At 43.0% G+C, this 22,723-nt stretch overlaps 1 protein-coding gene across 7 annotated transcripts in view; it reads right to left on the minus strand.

Annotated features, from left to right (window-relative positions):
- TSPAN18 (tetraspanin 18) overlaps positions 1–22,723 on the minus strand; it is a 120,511-nt gene that overhangs the window by 80,684 nt on the left and 17,104 nt on the right. For 2 of the 7 annotated variants that reach the window (XM_065064746.1, XM_065064747.1), the window contains exon 2: positions 18,233–18,296. The exons of 3 other annotated variants lie outside the window; for them this stretch is intronic. The gene's annotated coding sequence lies outside the window, so the exon portion shown is untranslated. Of the gene's footprint in view, positions 1–14,497; positions 14,607–16,098; positions 16,209–18,232; positions 18,297–22,723 lie in introns of those variants that run through there. 2 more of the 7 variants (XM_021284590.2, XM_065064748.1) reach the window with 2 other exon arrangements.

Genomic DNA, 22,723 nt, shown 5'->3' on the forward strand with positions numbered 1-22,723 from the left:
GGCTCTGGAAGAGTCGAAGTCACACCAGACAGAGGCCAGCCCAAGGCCTGCAGCTCACTTCAGTCATACCAGCTTAACACAAAGGTCAAGGGGTTTGTGAAGACAAGACCATTTTCATCAGATTTATAAAACTCTATATGGGAAAAATATCCCCGTCTCTTAGCTGCACACCACCACATGACATTCAATAATAGCAAAGACAACAACTGTAGGTTAGGCCAGAGAATTTCTCAGTCAACTTGGCTTTGATGATTTGGCTTATTTGATTACTCAATAATAAACTCATTTGCTGTTCTTGTTTTCACACTGAGGCCTTATCCAGAGGGAATACTGGCTCCTCCTTCTGTTTTTTTCCAAAGCATGTTTAATTTATGTCACGAAACGGACCAACCTATTTTTTTTCATCAAATTTAATTTGTGGTCCTGGCTTGTAATAGCACTAGACTATTTCTTTAATATTTTGTTAAAGAGCACACATACACTCACATGTGCTTTAGCAAACAATTTTGGACTGGAAAGTCTGGGGGAAAATTGCTTGGAGAGGTTTAAAAGGAATTAATGCTATTATTAGGACTTGTTGAATATAAATTCAGCTCACAGCCATTTTTTTCCTTTTTCAAAAAATTCTGTACGCTAGAAAAAGCCTTGAAGTTATTGCAAATTGGCTAACTCGCCATCCAGGGATTATTTTGTGGAAAAGATTATGAAAATATTTTTTATTGCAAGCATTCACAGTTACAATGTTCTTGAATTACACTGGATGTCTAAAACAGAGCTGAATGTAAACAGGATACACTAGTGTGGTTTGTGCTAAACCAGCAAATTAAATTTTGCTTCCAGTTCGTGCACACCCTGACAACTACAGGATGACTGTGTCTTAGGTGTATTTTCTCTTTGCAGCTCCTTTATGAGCCAGGGAGTGTCTAGATGCTACAGAGATATCTGGAGCTCTCAGGGGCATCTGGCTGCCCAGAAATCCACATACTTCCACTTGTGCTGGACTCTGCAGCGTGCAACCAAGCTCTGGACGCTCAGTCCCCATGTAACCAGGGCAGTGCCTGCCAGAGCGCAGCTAATGAGCCTCTCGGAGGCAGCTCTTTATTAGTAGCAGCACAGCTCTGTGGTTGTAAGTCTAAATTACTTCCAGGTGAAGCTAACATGCAACTGTGGTAGGAAGCAAAATTCTTCCAAATCAACTGTGATAGACCCCCAAGTAAAGGACTATGCTCCTTAGCCTGTGTGGGTACACAGACTCAGCTCAGGATCATCAGCACAGGGGAAGGAGAGCTTAATAATCTAATGAGCTGAGCTTTTTCCTAAAGCATTAGTTTCGAGTTGGGCCAGCAAGCAGGTGAGGGAAAGAGAATTTTGGATGAATGACATTAGTTGATTTAGGAGTCTTTGTATGTCAGTGGATTCGTGGTGAGAAATTCACCTACCGTGTGGGTGCTGGGCACAACGGATAAACCGGGAAAACAAGTAAGTGTGAAACAGCAATGGCTAAAATAATTATGCAAAAATAAACTACTCAGATGCACAAGTAATTCATTACCTCCAGGAAGAGGGGTTGGGGTTAAAAATTGTGTGGGAAAGAAACCATGTGAAATGATGAGTCAACAAGTAATCAGTTAAAACATCTAGCTTTAGCTGTGGAGTACTGGTCCCTTGGAAATCAGAATTGGAGCAGAGCCCAATACTCTCCAGCTGCTCCTTTCCACCCTAGGCTCAGGGGCACCAACTTTAACCAAAATGCCAGAGCAGACACAGGAGTGTCTTCTTGCTCACTGAAAGATTAAACACTCCTTATGAAAAACAGGGCAAATGAGGCATGCAGCGACTTCTGGGCTCTTCTTTATTCCCTAATTCACCCTGTGATGTGAACACCGCTTGTACTTGCTGGGAATCAGTGCAGCATCACAACTATTTCTGTTCTTTAAACAAAGCTCTGCTGGTCTTGGGTGACTAGATGCTTAGAGCCAAGATGCAGGTGGGCTAATTTTGCTTGGCAAGGATTCAGAGCTGGCAGTACCTCGAGGGACAGCAAACACAAGCAATGTGCAAGGGTGAAATGACCTGTCTGAGGCAAATTATGAAAACCCCAGAATGGTGTGAATTGAGAAATACATGTTAGGATACAGATGTGAGAAGGACTGTCCTGCAGAGGCCAGCAGCAGCAGGTCCTGCTTTGGGGGCAAGGGGCAACAAAAGCTGTGCTAGCCTGCTCTGCCCAAGCCATCATGACCACAAACCCAGCCTGACACATTTCCAGCTAGTGCCACCTGGAAAGTAAAGTACAAATGATCTAAACTGTCAAAAGCAGTTTCTCTATTAATACAGGCAAAATCATCTTTGGGTATGGAGGCAGCTTAACTCAAAATGTTAAATAAAGCTGACCTCCACCAAAGTGTTGCATTTACCCTTATAGCCAGGAGAAGGAATAAAGGGAACAGTCTCCAAAGAAATTAAGCTGCCTCTAACCCTGCTTATTGTCAATTACAGCATTTGATGACTTAATCAACAAGCAGCTAAATACCACTCTGCCCTAGCCCTGAATTCCCACATAAGGTATAACATTTGTTTGGCCCCTGACTTCAAACTTTGCTAACAGCTATTCCTGCTACGTGGATTACACCCATGGGAGAAAAAGATTTTCAGGAGAAAACCTCAAAACCAAAACAGTGTTTCTGAGCCTGTTTTGCCCTCTTCAATCTGCAACTTGTTTCGCTGAGCTATTCAAGAGATTGAGCCCATTTGAAAGAATTTCTAACTACAGCAACCTCAAACAAAAAGGGAGAGATCTGTGAAGTGTTCTGCAGGAATCAATTTGCAGTACCATGCAATACCTCAATACCAGAGGGTTTCCCTTTCCTGCAATATAAGTTCTCACTGACCTGCATTAGTAGATAATGTTTATATTAGTGCACAGGAAGAGTCCAGTGGTTTGTGGGAAAGAGCGGATCCTGTGAGACACCCTGTTTCAAACCCTGCGTTAACACAGATTTCCTGAGTTACTTGGATAAGTCACCCCTCTGGACTCCTTCCCATCTGGGGATAAAGTCCCTGCCCTGCTGCAAGCAGGCCTGCAAATCCCACGGAGGGTCGCATGGCTAAACTGCAAACCATAGGCAAAGGAGGGTAGAAAAAGATAACAGCTACCCAAGCTGAATCTGATGGAAGAGCTACCACACATGGGAACTTGTGTTACCAGCAGTGTCTTCCATCATTTACTCCTTGGTTGGTCAGATTTTTCTAGATTACCAGGAAAGACATGTGAAGGCACAGCTTCTGCAGAGAGAACACATGCCTCAAACTTCTTGAATGTAAAGTATATTAGCACAAGCTGCTGACTTATAAACCGTTCTACTGATGCTCTTCCATTGTAAGATACTCAAGTGATTATTTGAAATGCTCTTCACAAAACATTAGTGTTTAGCTTTGAAACTTATCTCCTGGTTTATGCAATATACTGGCACCTACTTTGTCCAGGGTGGAAGAGGAGAGAAACAGGAGGGAATAACAGGGACAAAAAATTCAGGGAAAAGGAAATCCCCAAACCTGACAAAGAATAGCAACTCCATGGTATCTCCTGGGCTCATGAATTGTGAAATCCCCAGAAAAGCTAATGGTAAAGCAGAACATGAGCAAACGAAGAGACAAGACCAAACAAATGTAGTGTTTGAGGGGTGAGAGGCTAGAGAGTGAAATGCACACAGTTCTCCCCCTTTAAAAAAAACCCTCATACAGGCACATAAAGTTAATTGTCCATACAAGCACCAAGGAAAAACATCAGACTAGTCCAGGAGCACATTCCCACTATTGCATTTCAACTTTGCACCCTAATTGGTGGGTAAAACAAACAAACAAACAAACAAACAACAATAAACCAAACAAACATAAACCCAAAAGAGACAAATCATGGTGGAAGGTCATTGAAGAAGACATGGGCAGGAAAATAAGAGAACTAGATTTATGAGAATTCCTTGTAAGCACCAGGCCCTGATAAATAGGCTAAAATACTTCTGCTTATAAGAAAATAGTCAAGAATGCCTTTGATATATTCCTTTCTCAAAGGATTAGAATAATTGTCTTTTCATTCCACGTGAAGATTTACAGTGGGCTTTACTTCCCTGTGAAGGAGAAGGCAGTACTCTGTACAGGATGGACATGGAAACAATGCAGACAAGACTGCTGTTGGGATAACATTTACTTTAATTTTCTGGTGACACATAGAAGTGTTTGAAAAATAATAAGGGTTGTCAAAATATTTTCCATAATAAACTCCTACACACAGCACATTTACAAGACCAGCACAGTTTCCCACTCAGCTGGCACACTAGCTGCTACCAAGGGATTCTCTGGTTATTAAGATGCTGTGTTGGCTTGGGTAGAAGCTTGCCTTCTCACTGCAGGCTGAAGTGTGCCCCTTCCTTGTCATTGTGTTGTTGACTCTCTCAGTGTGCACAGCGTCCTGTGTTCTCACAAGTGATGGCATTTGGGTAGTGAAGGATTTCTCATGTAAAGGCAACTACTGATCCCAAAGGTACCAACTACCCCAAAACAAGAGGAAGATTGTACAGCTCTGGAAGATGTAATGCCTCTGGGCAGGCTGGGAAGGACAAAAGCAAGGCACAACTTCCCTGCTTTGCCTCGCATTGCCATGGGTACACATGTGGGATGCAAGAGTATGGAGGATTTCTATTTTTGCTAAACATCAGTGGCAAGACAGATAAAATAAACATAAGATGTACTCTCAATTTGAGAATGGCAGATTGATTCACACCAGGCAAGCTACGCTTCCCATTCCCAGCTTGGGATACAAGCTCTGGAACAGAGATCCTGAGGCTCTCTTTCAGACCTTCCTTTAATGTCCTAGTAGAGCTTCTCTCCCTGCCTTTTTTTTTTTTTTTTTAATTGGAGATATAAAAAGAGAAACAAACAAAAAAGCCCTCAAAAACCCACACCAGGGTGAGGTGCCCATGCTCCCTGCCATAATAACATTCACTAATTAAAACACAAAGCAGTCAGGGCTGCAGGATTAATGGACCTGGTTTCCTCTTTTCAAGTCTCGCCTGCTGACAGATCGCCTCATTCCTTCCTTGCTCTTGAACCTCTCAGGAAAAAAAAAAAAAAAAAAAAAAAGAAAAAAAAATCCAGTTTGCTTATCTTACAGTGTGGAGTTGCCATGGAAACCGCATCCCCCTGTGAGATGCTCTGTCATAACATTTCAGCACTGTATGGAAGGTTTAAAGACACAGCATCCTCTGCTCTGAGGGCTTCTGAGCCTGCCAGAGCCTTCGCAGATGAGCAGCCGTCAAACCTAGCAAAAGTCTGAAGTTGGGAGAGAGATTGAGAAGTAATAGTAGAAATATTCAGTTGCCCAGTTCTTTGCACAAATCCACTTCTTGCATTGGCAATTAATATTGACCAACACATGCTTCAATTTGGTATAAGACACATTTTGCTGTTTGGAGAACCTGCCTCCTGACAGCCTGTTGTAAGAAAGAGTGCTGGCACTAAAACATAACCCCATCGTTCTACCACAGGGTAGGACAAAAGCACCTCTTTAGTCTGGGTTTTATGTCAGATTAGTCTTTGAGCCCTATTTTCTCAGTCCTTTCATAAGAAAGGATGGGAAAAGTAGCAAGCACAATAATTGCACATAATGGAAACAGACCTCCTAGAGCCTGCTCCTTAATTACAGGGATGGCTTCCAGGCTGTAATCACTAGGGGTCCAGATGGAAGTTCTCCAAGCTCTTCGAGGGACAGAATGTGTCAGTTATTAATTAAACATATGAGGCAATTAGCCTTAAAACTTCATAGTAAATCACTACAGCTGTGTTACTTTCACTTTTTCCTTTGGTGAGTGCAAGTCAAATGCACAGTGCATTTCCCAGGGGGGTCACAAGGACTGCAGCCAAAAAGCATTCCCAAACAAGACCTTTGTTGTTGGGTGGGAAAAAGTATACGCAGAAAGCTTGTTTCCAGAAGTCAGCTACTTCACAGTCACATCCCTCACGAGAGGCGATGGATTCTGTGTACGATAGTTGTTCATTGTGCAAGCCGTTTGGTGTGCAAAGCAGCTGAATTCTCTCTGCCACCCCAAACAGTAGCCTGAAGTTGTTCTGGTACAGCAGCAGGAGCAAACCACTCCTATGGTTAACATGGCCCATGTTCTAGCATTAGATATCAACTCTAATTCATTGTTATGGAGCTTGTCAAGGCTTCTGTCTCAGTAGACTCCAGCACATATAGGACCCTGTTGCTGGCTGGTCACACATTTGAAAATAAGGTACTGTGTTGCATTCTTTCTCTATCTCCAAGTTCAGAAACCAGGCCAAAACTGCGTCTGTGCTTTACCCTGTTGTTCAGTGCCACAGTTGGAGGTTCTGTCATCTACAAAAACCTCAGTTTGTTTTCCTATGCTTTTCTTACGTGTAGCTAGCAAATGATACAATAACTCATCATCCACAACAGTAAGAACTGAGTGGTGACTTCAGCCCTGTCTTACTCTAATACATAAAGTACTTTGACCCCTTCCTCAGACATTTTAGCGTGCTTGGAGAATACACTTCGAGAAAACACATAGGAAAACCAGAGAAGAACAACACATGCAGCCTGCAAGCTGCCACTTGGCAAAACACTGCAAGAGGAGTCTAGGAGGCTCCTTTGGAGTCAGCAGCCACTAAATTCTCAAGAAGAATCAGATATGTTGCTTCTACCAGCAATAAGTGATGACTGCTTGCATGGTTCAGAGAACACAGCAGCCTGAAGGAGACCCAAGCCCACTGAAGGTTATGTAAGTTAGAGAAGAACACAAATACCCTCTTGACATAGAGGAGGATGGACTAAAGCCAATAGCACACCAGGTAGCCATTTACCTTTAGGAGAGCTGAATTTAACAAGGTGACAAATGATTGATGTGCAAAATAGTAATACTTTGAGCAAAGGGGAAAAATAAACTTATGAGAGCTGCCCACACACAACAGGCTAGATGTGAACAAAATAAGTTGGCCTTCTATGGTAAACCATGTTGCTACATTGAGCTTTTTATTATAAAAACTGGATGTAACTTCTTATGTTCACCCCATCCCTGTCCTTGTGATTGTAATGCATGTTTGACTGCTACGAAAGCAAGAGATGTTTAATGTGAAATTTTTGCAGATATTCTTACATTAATTCTATCGAATTCAAACTGAAAAATGAAATATTTCTCAAAGTAAAACCTTTAAGAATGTTTGCAGACAGTGAACAGAAATGGGACATCTAATAGGAGAATCTCATTACTGTTCATTGGGTTGGAAAAAGCTTCTCACTTCTCTGTATAGCCTGTGCCATTCTCAATGTAAATAAGATAGCATCTGCTCAGCAGAGCTTGTGTTTCATAAGGATAGAAATGCACCTTAGTCACATGTATTTAAGGTTTATTAAAGAGACAAGAAAAAAAACCAAACCACACACACACCTAAACCACACAACAGCAAACCCCACCTCCAGGAACTAAGTCACTTGCTATCAGCCCCTTCTAAAAAGGGGCAAGAATAAACTTTCAAGAAGTACCAGTTTTAAGCTGGGTTACTAAACCGGGTGTAGAAAGTCAATCTTGTACTGCCCTACCCAGAATAGTCAGAATGTTACAGCAGAGCTAGTATTCCCATTTTCCCTACCCAAAAATAATTTAATACTAAACGTAAAAAATGAAAGTAATTTAACCACACTAGTACATTTAAACCTTGAGGGTTTTTGACATTCGTGAAAACAGGGAAGTTTTTCAGTAAATACAAGGTTACCCAAGAGTAACCTGACAAAAAACAAGCATCAAAATCAACCCAAACATCAAAAGAGTAATCTCTAATTAAATATGCTGGAGATTTTGTCAGCCTATTAGCAGGGTCTTGATGATCTTTTCTGATTTCCCAGGGCTCAGGCAGGAATAACGACATTAAATATTCTGTGTGTACTTGGAAGAAAAGAAATGAGGAAGAACTGACACAAATAGCTTCAAATTACTAAGATCCTACACCTTGTACTTACAAAAAGGTAGAATTTCAGTTTGGTCAACTCTGAACACATTGTCACTGCCAAACAAGCCCCAAGAACACTGCGGCCGAGGGGCTTCCGTTTTCTAGAGGTGACTGGCAAGATGTTACTTCACTGCACTGATGCACAAGCAGACTGCTTTTGTCCTTTACAGATTTTTTTTTTTTCTGCAACAGTTCTGGACCTCTCCACCTAATTGCACCCACTTCATCTGTTAAGAGATTTATAATGGAACACAATTTTGAGAGATTAACTTCGACGCTGGTACATGGCCCATGCAGAAGTGACAGCAAAAAAATTTATATTAGCTGTTGCTCCTGCCAAAGAATAACAGAGAAGCTTATTACACAGGCAATCAAGCTCCCAAATTAGTGCTGATTTTCACCCCATGCCACTTTACTGCTGTTAATGATGGAAAGAAGCAGCAGAAAACATGAAGCAAAAAGCCCTCAGGAAACTAGCTTTCGATTTCTATTGTTGAACAGGGCGACCAAAGTTCTCGTTCAGGTACAAATCTCAAAGGCAGCAAGAGCTGAAGACAGACCACAACAAAACTGAAGGAATGATTTACTGGCCAGCAGCCCCATTGAAATGTTCTCAGGGAGCTTCTAGGCCAGCATGTCTAATTCACAGGGCTAGGAGAGCATTGATTTTCTCCCTTTCTCCCCACTACTGAAGAATTCTCCTAGAAGCTATGTTCAAGGCAAGGCTGAATGCTTTTGGGAGACACAGCCACATTTATCTGGCACTACTGTCTCCGGAAGGCACACAGCTACAGCACAAACAGTGCTCCACAGCCCATGAGACAGGGCTGCTTCCCATCTCCTGTGACACCCCCAATGATGTGACAGCACTTCCAGCAATTTGGGACCATCTGTGATGACTTTCTCAGCCCTAGCCAGGAGCTTAATTGGAGACACTTAGATTTGTGTTTTAACCCATGAAGACCATGGTAATAACTATAATGGTAGCCATCATGCCGCCACTTGCAAAAGGACAAAGGTAGGACGACAGGCCTCCACCTACTCTTTCTCTGCCAAAAATCTCTTGGAACAAAGTGCAAGTGGACAGGACTTTCAGTATGAAAAAGCTGTGAGCTATGGTGCTTAAAATATTGTCATTGCTGTGATTCACTCCCAGTGTGATACTACTGACAGACCTGAACCACTGGAAGCAATAGAAGTAAAATAAAGAATAAATAAATAAATAAATAAATAAATAAATAAATAAATAAATAAATCTGGAATATGAGAAAGTGGGCCCTTTTCTAGTATTCAACAGAAGAAAGAAGGATTCTTTCGGATCTGTCACCCAAGAAACACCCAAAGGCACAAGCCAGCCTTAAACATGCAAAATACAATGTGCTTAACAGAAAACAAGCCCTCTACCCCAGAAAGGCCATGACATGTTGTAACCAGAAAGTTCACACCGATCGCATTTGGCTTCACTTCAAAGGGAGCCTGACTCCTCAGATCAGTTTTTTGTTCCCTGTGTTTTCCCATGTGCTGTTGATGCCTCCTTGCAGTTAGTTAAAAGAATATTTCCTTTCTCATGACTTTCACGCCTTGTAGGTATGAGGCATATTCTGCGAGAAGTACCTTGCAGGACTTAAGTGCCCTCTACACAAAAATAATCATTTCTGGTTTAAGTTTTCTTTCAAAAGCAGGCTAATGCCTTGCTCAACTATCTTTGAATCAGTTGGATTTCTTCTACCAAGTTCCAAGCTAGAGTAATCTTAACTGCAATGGTGTGTGTATATATGTAAAGTTTATCCATAGTTTGCACAGAACACCCGTAGATTAATCCAACTAAATAAAGATTGTTTTCACAGATAACTGAAGACTCTAAACATGAGGAAAATCTCCTTAAAGCAAGAGGTTACAAGTAAAGTATTTCTTCTCAGCGTTTTCTGCTATTTGATGCCATGGTTCCCACATTGCTTGATTGTTGGCCTCAACTATACGCCTCTCTATATAGTCTCACTTAAAACTATTGTTTAGTAAGACTGGTTACCTCTGTTCACACTATGCATAGCTGTTCTCATGGCTGAGTAGAACTACTTTACGGGGAATCCTCAATTATCCCAGCATCTTCAATTGCTACTGAAAGAAGGCATTGCAGTCAGAGGCAGTAAGGGAGAGACCTGTCCTTAGATCAACTCTGAGACAGGAACGCCTCGGTCATGTCATGTACTCCTGAGCGTGGCGAGACCAGGCTGACAGTCTGGGCATGACAGCTCTATGACATCCCGTCTGTTCACTTGCTAATAGTCTAGAAAAGCTTTTTATGGTAGCTGGCAGAAGCAATAACAGTAACTTGAGATACATTCATGCTACACTTACTTTGCTAGTGTTTGGATAATGGCGTACTTTCATAAATTTTCAAGGTAGAACCCCTCACCAGGGAGTAGTCAGATGAGACCAGGACAGTTCTCTTTAAGGGTTCAAAGACCTACCTGGTAATTTTGCTAAGGAGTAACTGTGACTCACCACTCTGCAAATTGGTGGGTCCATCCAAGGTACAGCATGAAGGGACTATTGACAGTTATGGCTCCAAAATAGTGATTATGCACTGAATAAGCAGTACAATGAGTGACAGACTGGAGGGTAGCATTAAACAGGGCAGGTGCAGCCATAAGCTGGATGAGGTAAGGAACATACACCTGGTTGTATCATGTGCTGCAGATATTGCATGGGGCTAACGCTGGGGAAGGGGAGCAGGAAGGGACTACAGTGCATTAGCCCCTTCAGAAAAATCTGATCCCAGCCTCCAAAAGCATGCTTTTCATAAATCAGCCAACAGCTCCTCAATGTACAGCTTCACCATCAACACCGCAACATAGGCAGCAACGCAACCGATCAGGGATGGCTCCGAAGTGCTACACCGGCAGCAGTAGCAAAGTAAATTACAACACTGTTGTCAGTGCCATTACAGAAAAAGAACAGCTGGAGACAAGATTTTGAAATAGTAATTGCTTACAAATAAAGTGAACACCCTACTGTAATCCAGATAACAAAGCACATTTAATGTATGTGTAACTGTGGTGCCTGATAGCATGAGAGCCCATTAAGAGACCAAAGTTTGCCAAAAATACACTTCCAGTGAAAAAAAAAACAAAACAAAACTACAACAGAAACCACACGAAGCCACGTAGGCCGTGGAGAAGGGCTAAAAAAAAATAATTCCTGTGCACGAGGCCACAAACCACACAGAGGGGCCTTCAGGGCCACAAGTTCTACTGCTGGACACTCACATCTGCAGGACATGCAGCAGGGCCAAATCAGACAAACCACAGCTAGATCTGAGTAATGTGATACCATAGCGCTGTGCGGAGATGCAAGCTCAAGTTACAGCAGCACTGGGGACACTGCATCCCACCTATTTAAAGTTCTGCTTACTAGTTGTATTGCTTCCAGTTCCAGAACTACTTTTCTGAACACTATCTCTAGCATCTCTTCTGTGTGGTATAGTCAAGCTAAGAATGGCTTTTACACATCCTTATATTTCTCTTCCCCTCCTTCTGTAGTTCTGTGTCTCTCCTTGTAAAGAAAGCAACATCAATTAAGTCATCCAGCAAATGTGAAATGGTTATGGTTACTTCTGAAAGGGACAGTAGAGCTATGAAGCTCCTGCTTCCTACCACTACAATTAGTGATCTGAAGTCTAATGGAGCAGGAAACAGCAAACTATGCAATAAAAGTTTTAGAGAATATCCACACTAAGCACACATTAAGCTAGAAGCAGCTGTGGCCATACCAATTTCATGGTCCCCAAGATGACTTTTACATGTGCCTGAACAAACCTGCTTCATCCAACACCTTTCAAGCCTGATTGAATCAGACCGTCTCAGCGGTTCACACATGCAAGTTCAGCAGCTATGAGTACTCTCTTCAGTGGTATGCTCTTGCCCCTTAAGCTTCCTTTAGGTATCACACTCGAAAGCTGTAGAGCTTCATTAAGCTCTCCGGGGATAGAGGTTTGATGCAGCCAGACATCATCTATACAGCAGCACCACCACTAAGGGCAGGATCATGTTTTGCTTTCCATACTGGGCTGGCTGTTGGAGCTGGTAACCCAGAGCAGGAATCAGGAGCAGCCACGAGCGATGATGGCCCTGGCACAGACCTCCTTATCTATGCAACTCTGCTTTAGCAACTCCCATGGCAGCCCCTGGTGCCTCTGTGTCTCAGCTTTCTCATCCATGTAACAGGGGGAGCACACAGCATTTCTGTATCTCAGTGGACTACTACATTACCTATAGTTTGCTCACCACTACAAAGTGACCAAACAATATGCTTCCTCAGGTAAACACATCATGAGACAAGGTCTAGTCCCAACTTGAAGGATATATGAAAAATTAATATATTTGAGCCTCCTTTATTCCCATCAGCAAGCCACCCACCCTGTAATTTGCTTTGAAATAAGGGGAAAAGCAGTAATGGTTTAGAATAATTCACTGGCTGAAAAACCAACATCTAAGAGTATGCATTCTCTGCAGACGTGAACTTGCTCTGTCCCAGTGCTGGGGGAAGTACCAGTTCCACGGGTGCACAGCACTATCTTTTGAAAGCCTCACCGCAGCATGCACTACATGAACTTGCCTGCCTAAACCTAGATTTTAAACCAGAACAAATATATTACTGCGAAATGCACGAGACATGCCTGAGCAAGTTATTTCCAGCCTATTTTCCCGTGAACATCTAACAAAACTGAAGTTTACTTTAAATATACATTGATGATTTTCTCTTTCTTTTGAGGGCAATCAACATCCAAGTTCCTGTGCCCCAGGAGATACTGGCACAATCCACTCTGATTAGACTCAGGAGGGGGAGCAAACAGACAATTACTCTGATAACAATCTTATCTGAGGACAGAAATTAGATTAGCTGCCTAGCTGCAGTGATTCTGTCTCAGATACAGGATTAGAAGGACTGACTAACGCAGCATGGGACAGAGAAGGAATTTCCCTATGGAGCACGTTGGCAAGTAAAGTGAGGTGCAGTTCTTCCCCTGCTGCTCCTTTTCAAGCAGGGAGAATTATCTGTTAGGACCAAGTGTCCAACAGCACAGGTTCCTAGCTAGACATCTTCCTGACAATCCAGCAACTCAGCAACTTCTTCCTTCTAGTTTTCTACTGTCACACAGAATCTTATAAGCAAAAAGCAGGGAGTAAGATTGGCTGGGACCATTCCTTGCTGATAGGCACCAGCTCCATCCCCCTGTCCTTCCTACTATTTCATTTTTGAAGTCTACTCTCAGAATTCTCAGATGGCAGAGCACACATTAGCTTCCCATTAACCTAGTGAACAATGTTGTTGGAAAGTCCTCTTCAAACAGTTTTGATTTGACTTCTCTAACCTGATCCCATTCTTTCTAGTTATAGCCTTTACAATAGCCAAACTAACCCTTCTTCCCTGGGTGTTTACAGCCTTCACATCTCTGGAATGATCTGCAGTATGATAGGGCAATATCAAGGGATATTAACAGAATTTCTCTGAGATAAGGATCCCAGATAAATCTGTATTTAAATCTCACAAAGACAGGATAATTAATATAGCAATAGGACAGAAGCCAAACTGCTCAGGAGGTTGTTTGCACCATACCTACACCAACAAGTTTACACACTGGGAGGCTGTAAGTATTCCCTGCAAGGGTCACAAGACACCAGACTTCTCAAGGGGCCAACTTTGTCGCTGGTAAATCCGGATGCTGGTTCTGTTCTCAGTCTCTGTTCTGCAGTTGGGGTAATCTGTGTGTGTACAGGGAGGAGTGGGAGGGATATTCAACAACTGAGCTAAAAATTTTGTATCTCCAATACAGCAGTCGCATGAACTCTTTACACTGCCCAGTTTCAGGAAGGGGACAAAGACCTACAAAGCACAGATTCACCAGTAATGCCACACTCAAAAAGAATAACAATTTCAACAGCCCGGGTAAATCAAGGCAATTTAAAAACTGATTAAATAAAAGTTGCTAGCAAGAAGGCAGAGAGTTAAACTTTCTTCCTGCAGTATAAGACAGCATTGTGCTTCAATATTTGCAGTTTTCTTTACACATCTATTTGAACTAAGATGAATATCCTTATGAAAATACATAAGTAAGCAGCACAAGAAGAGGGCCAACTGCTGTACTTCTACTTTGCTGATCTGAATTCACAGCATTGATTTGGTTATAATCCTTCATATAGGAAGTTTATTTTACAGACAGGGATTTCTGGAATTCTGCAGGATTAGTCAATCTACAGCATTTTCAGTGCACAAATTTTAGCATCAGAATTACACTGCCTGGATATTCAATGCCTAGCGTAAATATTTGGGCTGATGAAGGTTAAACAGATTAGTCAAGATGAAGCCAGGGTTCTCTGCTTATTTACTCAGAAGCTTAAATATTGCTCTTCTTCATTTAAGAAGCCTAGTTTAAAAGAAAAACCCATATAAGCAACAAACGAAACATACTTACCCAACCTGAAGTGAGCCAGCACCAAGATTTCTATCATCTTCAGCCTGGGAACGCATGTGACAAAGCCACACACTGAATCACAAATCTCACACTCCTTGGTCTCCTTATGGGAAACGTGCAGAGGAAACAACAGCTTCAGCACAAGCTTGCTGCACCAGGGAAATGGGATAAACAACCCCCCTCCTGGTTCTATTCAAAAGCAAGAGGGAAATAATTGGTGTGAAAACCATTTGCAGTTCAGTTACACTTCTGAGATGTGAATAGGCAGTTATGCACAATGCCATCTGAGACCTGATCATGTCCCCAAGTCCTACTGTGGAGAGGATTTCCAAACACTCTCAGCAATGCCACACATCAGCTTTCATCAAAATCAGCAATTACTTCCTACCCATTATAGGCAGACTGGTCTTAAACCAGGCCCAGTTCCTGACCCCACCTGCTGTATCCCCCAAGCCTGCAGAGCCATTTTTCTGTGGTGTATCTAGAGCCCAATCTAAAGCCCCTCCACTGCTGATGGGCTTTGGATCAGTGAGTGAAGTAACGATAGTAAAGCAGTAGAGTCAGAAAGCAAAACTGTTTGATTTCACTGATTCATACATGTAGATTAAGACTGAAAGCAAAAGGACAAGCTAGCTAATAAAAAGAAAAGACTATGTGTCAGCAGGTACAAAGCTAGTGCAAGCTATGAGTTTGAGGAGGAGCAGGCAGCCATTTGGAGTTCACATTTCAGTCCATTTGTTCAGTTTCAATTTCTGAATCAATTTTATTTAAAGACATGGATATTAAAACGTTTTCTGTTAAAGCATCAGGAAAATAAAACTTGTGTTTCAACTAAATGCCTCTGCAGAAAACTATTCCCACTTGCTGGCTTTCCATCCTTTACTACTGTGCACCATCCCTCCCTGCTGAGGTTGTATCTTGCTTACTGCATTCTCAAGAAAATTTGTGTACAAATTTCAGACAGTTTGGAAGAGGAAGAAGTGCCTTCTCTCAGAATGTTACTCTGAACAGATGTAACATTCCTAAGAAGCTCTCAGCTGATTGCCTTTGAAGTCTGAAGAAAAAGCAGGGGGGATGGCTCGACCTTGAAAGCTAGATTTCTTCCCTTAGAAGAAGTCTCCAGGGGCTCTTGAAAGAAATAAAAAGCAAATTCTCCAGACCCTTATCTCTGGCTATTTTTGAGAGGCTTTTGTTTTGTTCCTTTGCTCTTGTCACATTTTGTATGAAAGGACTTTCACAGACACAGCACACGTGCAAGCGGACCGTTCACCGTGCTGGATTCGTGCCCCCTGTGACAGGCCAGGCAGCTTCAGCCCCAGACCTGTCCAGGGAAAGCGCAGTACAGCTGCAGAACCAAGAGTGACGAGAAAGACTTTCTGACCGGCAGCGTGCAAGGAGAGATTTTGTGAACATAAAGCATCGACCCAGAGTGAATTCCCACCCACAAGCGCTCCCGCAGCAAGTCCCCCCTGTGATGGGCTGGGGTCTGGACAGCACTCACACACCATGCAGACTTGCACACCCACACCGCTGTGGCCTCTCCCACGCTGCCACCTTTGGTTGGCAATACCGTTATTTCAGCAGACACAGCTTACACTTACCACAAAATGGCCAGTGGTGACTAAGTTAACTTCAAGATTCCAAAAAGGGGCTGCTTTATCCTGTTTTACTTCCCTCTGCCTGCTGCCATGTCCTCAGCATTCCTCTCCTCCCAAGCTCAGCTCCTCCTCTGTCAGTCTGCCCTGTTAACCTTCTCCACATCCCACCCACCCAAATTTGCACATTATTAAACATCCAGAGCCTTTTGTTCAAGGTCCTTAAACAAAGGCACAGTTCCTGCCTTTCCTGGCAAGAGGTGCCTTATACCCAGCAGTCACTTAGGGCAGCTCTAATAGACTCATTTCTCCCAAACACAAAGACAGGGCATGCCAGACAGGCGAATTCAAGGACACATCCTTTCCTGAATTCCACAGAGCAAGATAAGTCTGTGAGCCTTGCACTTACTTTATCTTAACTAGTAGGCTTCTCCCATTCTCCCACCCAGCAAAAAAACTAATTATTTACCACTGAGGCACGGAATAGGTTAAAGTTTCCTCTGCCTTGCCTCAGCTCCCTTTGCACATTAAGGGAAAACAATGAAGTCTCCGGACTTCGTGATATTGCTAATGCTTCCTGTGGGGATAGCAGCGCCGGCTGCAAAGAGGATTATGATTACAGTTTAAAAGGAGCGTGCACCGTACTGCCACAAGAGGCACAGGCTTATCAGAAAAGAAACCAAGCTGCCCCCAAACTATGCACGTGGGACTCCTGCCTGCCTTCAGTTCTGGCTGATGCTCTGCCTCAGATCACACACCCGCTTATCAGGAGTGATAAAGCAGCAGCTGAGCTTGCAGGGGGCATAGGCGGGGGATGAGTAACGCTCTGCAAGCAGCTTGCATACATTCACCATCAGAACACACAGCAATGTTTACAGATCATCCCACCACATCCATCTGCATCAAAACATGGAGCTGGCCAGGGCACAGCAGCACACAGGGGCCATGAGTGCATTCCTGGTTGCAACTGAGAAATCTTGAAAAAGTGTTGGTGGAGCTGTTCTAGCTGTGGTGACACTGGCCAGCCTTCCACAGCCAAGACTGCAAATGCTCTGAAAAGCACAGCATCCTCAGTTAGATCCACTCTGAGCAGAGTTAGCTTTGAGGTACAGCTTCAAGTACTGGCAAAAAGCCTCTTTCAGCCCTCTTGGTCTCACTGCTGAGCACAGAGCTGACTCAGTGGAAGAAGAAATAAGAAATTGTCACTGAGCATTCATAAAGCACATTTTCCATCACTCTGGCCTCCCTAAAGTACTATCAGCAATATAGCAGTTTACTCACACCCATACATCTCTACCAGTTATTACAAAAGAGACAGAGCACAATTTATTTTTCGTAACACCAAGGCTTTGGCCAAAACAGACATCAAAAATTCCTCAGCTTCAGGGAGTGCTCAACTGAAGTGACAGGCTGTACCTCCTGGCTCATGCCCAGGTCAGCATGCCATTTCTTCCCCCAGCCAGCATGAGACCCTGAGTCTTCCTGAAGTCTTACATTTCAGGTAGACACATCCTGCTGATGTACAAGATGGTTTTGTTGGTGTCACTGTTGGTTTGGTTTTTTGCTTTGTTTCATTGTTTTTTTTTTTTTTTTTATTCTTTGTGGTTTTTTGGGGTTCTTTGTTTTGGTTTTTAAAACACTATCACCGTGCTTGTTCTTCTCTGAGTTACTTGTAAAACTGATGCAAGCTCTAGTCACACAGATATTCCCCCTCACCCCTCCTCCTGCTTAGAGGGGTTTAATAGCTCCCTACCTACTTGCTAGAGGCTAGAACAGCAAGCAATAGTATTAATGCTCACTCTCCTGGATTTTTAGAGGCTTAGAAATCGCTGAGCTTCACCCCTCCCAGGCCTCACCCAGCATGGCACCGTCTCATTACACCGTGTTGTTCTAAGCGGTCTTCGCCACCTCCCACCACACACCAGAAAAGCCACAAAACAAACCCTCCAACCAGTCATAATACTGAACAAAGCAACAGTTTTAAGATGCTCACAAGGCACTTCCATGAATTGTTGCATGCCTTAAACCAAGCTGTTTGGCTCCTGCAGAGAGCTAAGGCCTCAGAGTCTGTGAAAGCTGGATCCTTTTAACTAACGAAACAAACCTTATGCTGGTGCAGTTCATGTGTCTCTCTACTAACCTTTCTGCTGGGTGCCAGACGCCTCTGGGTTCCCCCTCTATCCACTTTTCATTAGCATTAATCTCTGTAGAAGAAAAGAAGAAATGGAGCTGAAAGGCCAAAGATTGGCCCGGCTTTTGTTTTTTAAAAAAACAGAACACAAACTAAAACACAAACTTTCTCATTAACCTGCCTTCAACAAACTTGTGCTTTAGGGGATTTGTGAGCCCATGCAGAGATCTGAATTCCAATTGACCTAATGTTTTTGACACTCTCTTATTCTCAGAGAACAATGGAGACAGAGTCAGTTGCAATAATAAATTAAATAAAGCCACTGTCTTTCAAATCTTAATCAAGTCATCAGGTGGGTCCTGAGCCTTAGAAAGGCAAAAGTTCAGTGCGTTTCTGAGTTTCATATCCTGAGAGCCATGTGACATGAAGTATTCAAGGAAACACCATACCTCAGAAAAAATGTCCTGCTTGATGGTAAACGTTTTTAAGATTATCTGAGAGGATTAATAGGATTATTCGATAACAGGTTCTGTACAAGGCGACAGTGAGAAGAAAGGCAACCTTAGCAAGGAGGACCAACACAAAAGCAGCATAAGAACTATCAAAAGAAATCCATCAAGGTGAGGGCTGAATAAGTAGGCTTAAGAAAGAACAAACTGATGGAGTGGTTTCAGATCATGATAAAGGCACTTCATCATCACCTCTGCAGACAAGTCATTTTATTTTTTGCAACATGGATATTGAACTGTATCAGCAGCATCGGGACAAGCTTTCCACTCAAATCTAGTCAATATGTTTCTGCTCCTTCCAGGCTCAGTGGCTCAGACTGAGCGACTTTGACTGACAGTGGCATGTATCATCATACTATAGAGACCTTTGATACCCTCTGCAAAGGAGACCCATCCACAGGATGGGCTGGTGATTTAAAACGAAGGAAAAGCAGACAGAGTAAGCACATCACTTTGCCAGGCTACCAATAGCAGTGATGCAGATAGAAAAGCGTTTTGCAAATGACAGCTCTCAAAGCCTGGGCAGAATAATTCACAACTGCTATCCAAGAGAAGGCTGGAAGCAAGGAATCAAAAGTATAACTTTTGACAGAGGTAAAACTTATACCTCTGTCCTGTTTGAGAATGCAGGGCTAAGCCTGCATAAACTCTACCTTAATCAAGATTTAATTGAAGATGCAAGTTATTTAGATAACTGAATGTCTGACTTTCAGTTTTCACATAAAATTGCATTGCAGCCACAGTAAACAGGAGAAGCAAGAACAATTAATCTCAAAATATGCTGTCTTCCAACATGGGCCTTAATGTCAAATGCAGTGATTCATTTTATGACCTGCACAGGGTCACCAATGCATTTCTCACAGGTCACCTCCACAACAGCAACAATTGAACCAGGCTAGACTGAATGGACCACATCACACTGAGGAGCTCCACACTTCCTTGTCCTTGAGCCTCCTTATCCAAAGGACATTTAGCACTCTAAGCACTGTGAACTGGGAAGTGCTTGCTGCCCTACAGGGGCGCGTCTCACTCTGCCTATACAAGGACTTTGATATATCAGCTTTCAAAATGCAATTTATACTTTCCTAAAATCAATCAGAATCCCTAAGCTCTTACAAAAGGAAATGAAAAATATTACTGTCAAACGCCCATCAAATCTAGAAGCCTAGGTGACTGTCATATACTAAAGAAATTAAAAGGCTGCATTTGAGATAGGGATGGGAAGAGCATATACTATCTTGAAAGGCTCTGATTAAAGCTCTCTTAGTATCAAAATTCAATTTCTTTCAGATTTTGCAAACAACAACGGCCTTGAGCTGAATGCTGCCAGCCTGCCTGCAGCCTTTGAAGAGATTAGGTTATTACCAGCCAACAACGAGAATCTTAAATCCAGTATTAATCCTAATTCCCATTTAACCACATCTTCATTGTGCAGTGAAAGCTGGCTGTGCATGAACTTGCACATGCATCCTGCCATGTGCAATGATCTGTGTCACAAACAACAGATGCTAAACCTCATGTACATTTAAGAAATACATTCTGACTGCCGTTTCCAGAAAATCCCAGTAAAGGAGAAAGACTGGAGCTGGGGAAAAGAGTGGGTCAAGCTGGAATAATTCCTGAGAGATTATGGGAGTGGGACAATTTCTGGCCTAAAAGCTTTTAGCAGCCAGTATCAGGGGATTTCAGCCCTGGCTTGGAAGAAAACAGGATGTACAGCGAAATCACAAGGACACAGAAGCATCTGTGACCCTGACCCCACAATGCTGCAGCAGTGCTGCCACTGTCACATCACTAGTACAAAACAGCTCCAATCATAGCCACTGGGAGTGCAGAAAGCACTGCCCATCACCATGGACATGTTCACTCTGCCAAGGTGAGCTTTTGGGGGCAAAAGATTCAACATTTCCTCCGAGCAAGCCCTCATTCTCCTCTTGCAGAGGTTCTGCAGCCAGCCTGGCCCACCTCACTGTCTGCAGCCACTGAGCCCCTGGGGATCAAGTCAGACCAAGGCGAGACCGTCCCACTGCCCACCACAGCAAAGGCACCTCCTGCAATTCTTGGTCTCCTCAAGTCACATTGACACAGGTTTGCAACAAAAACTAACTGCCTGCTCTTCCTGTGGTCAATGGCAGAGGAGCCAGAGTGCCATCCTATGTCCTTTCCAACATAATTTTGTGCCAATTCCCTTTCAAACTCCATTATGTCAGCAAAATTGGGCATGGCTCCAGGCTGCCAAGGTTTGCTGCATCATCCATGGACAAGATCACATCATTCAGTACCTCCTGGCATTCCTAGGCAAGGTACCGATCCTAGAGACAAAGGAACTGAAGATGAGGACAGACTGCTGCTGAATCTATCAAATGGGACAAGACAATTTCAATTCACTTAAAAAAATGTTCTAACAGATACTTGGGAAAAAACCCAAACAGTAATGTTTCCTGTGTTTAAAGAACAAGAATTCGCTGCAGATGAAAGGAACTTTTCAGGAAACATATTTCCAATGTAACAAAAAAAAATGTGTTTAGCACCAGTGCCTGCTACAGGCAAGAGGACCTCCCTACTTCAAGGGAGTCAACATTTGCTGGAAAAGGCAAACTTTCTTTAAAGCAGGTACAATAATTTCTGAAATTCTCTGTTTCCATCAACTCCAAACTCAGAAGCCTGACCTCCCCAAACCAAAAGTGTTAAGAGATTCAGGGATAATATTCTCTAATTGGAGGTACAACTAGATCTTCATTCTCCTTGTGACTAGCTATTACCTATTGCTTAGCCACTAGGACACCCAGGTGGAAGCCTCAACAAAGTTATGGTACACTGGAGTAACAGCAGGGTATACATCTACTGAGCTGTGGTAGCTCTGCGTGTGCATGATCATCTCCTGCAGCTGACGTGAGGTAACTTAATTTAGCAATGATAGAGTTCAGCTAAATTGCATTACCTTTCATTTGCCATGGGCTGAGGATACATGCATGGACAACAACCATGGCTCATCCAACAGCTGGAATTTGACTGAGTGCCTGGTTTCTGGAATACTGTAGACTGGTTCATAAACCCTTTTTGCCTAACTTCAAGCCAATATTTGGATTAAGCACTTTCCCAGAAGGTGCCCTACCCGTCATACTGGTGCACATCCTGGGGCAAGGTGTCTTAAGCCTTGGGAATCTGGAAATACAAAACTTCTTGGTGGAAATAATTAGCAACACAGTGATGACTGAAATCTCTCAGAGTATAACAACTCCAATAGGCCAAACCCCTGTTTCTCTGATAGGGAAGCCCAGATATGTCCACTCTGAGCAAATGGGGAACTTTCCCCGTTAACTATCATGGGCTGGATCTCCTACAACACTTCTCACCTCAGAAATAGAGACTAGTACATGCAAACAAGGCCAACAGCTGTGGGATGGCAACTTGCAAGTTTTAGTCTATGGCTTCTGACAACCAGCATTTCAGCACCCTTTTTTTCCTCATTCAGTCAACAGAAAGGAGAACTGGGCTTTTAAATTATGTAGCAAATTTTTAAAAAAATCAAAGGAAGAAGCAAGAGATTCCTGTTCAATTCTGCCCAAGAATTACTATCCCAAGGCAACCCTAAATAAAATGAACACCCACACTGCTTTCTGTCAAAAAGGGTGACCCGCTCCCTTCCAATAAACACCCTTCACAGACATTGCCGGCATATCCCACCACCCCTCTGGCCAGCCCAGCAACATGCTTCACAGGCTCACCCAAAAGCCCAACTCTAAATGGCATGTTTCTTCAGAAACAGTAGAGGATTTTGTTTTGCATTTGTATTTAGTATTTAATCCAAGGAGATTAACTGCATACTTAATCACAGAAGTGAGGCTGTCATGTAATGTTCCTCTGTAAATCCTACTTTTCCCACTGCCAATACCTTCATCTTCTACTAATAGTGTGGAATAAGGTGTTTTGGTGGAAGAATGCAGCTCGGGCTCTCTTCTGTTCACACACAGAAAAATGCAAAGTAGTT

The sequence above is a fragment of the Columba livia genome, chromosome 5 (genome assembly GCF_036013475.1).
Source record: "Columba livia isolate bColLiv1 breed racing homer chromosome 5, bColLiv1.pat.W.v2, whole genome shotgun sequence".
NCBI classification, from domain to species: domain Eukaryota; kingdom Metazoa; phylum Chordata; class Aves; order Columbiformes; family Columbidae; genus Columba; species Columba livia.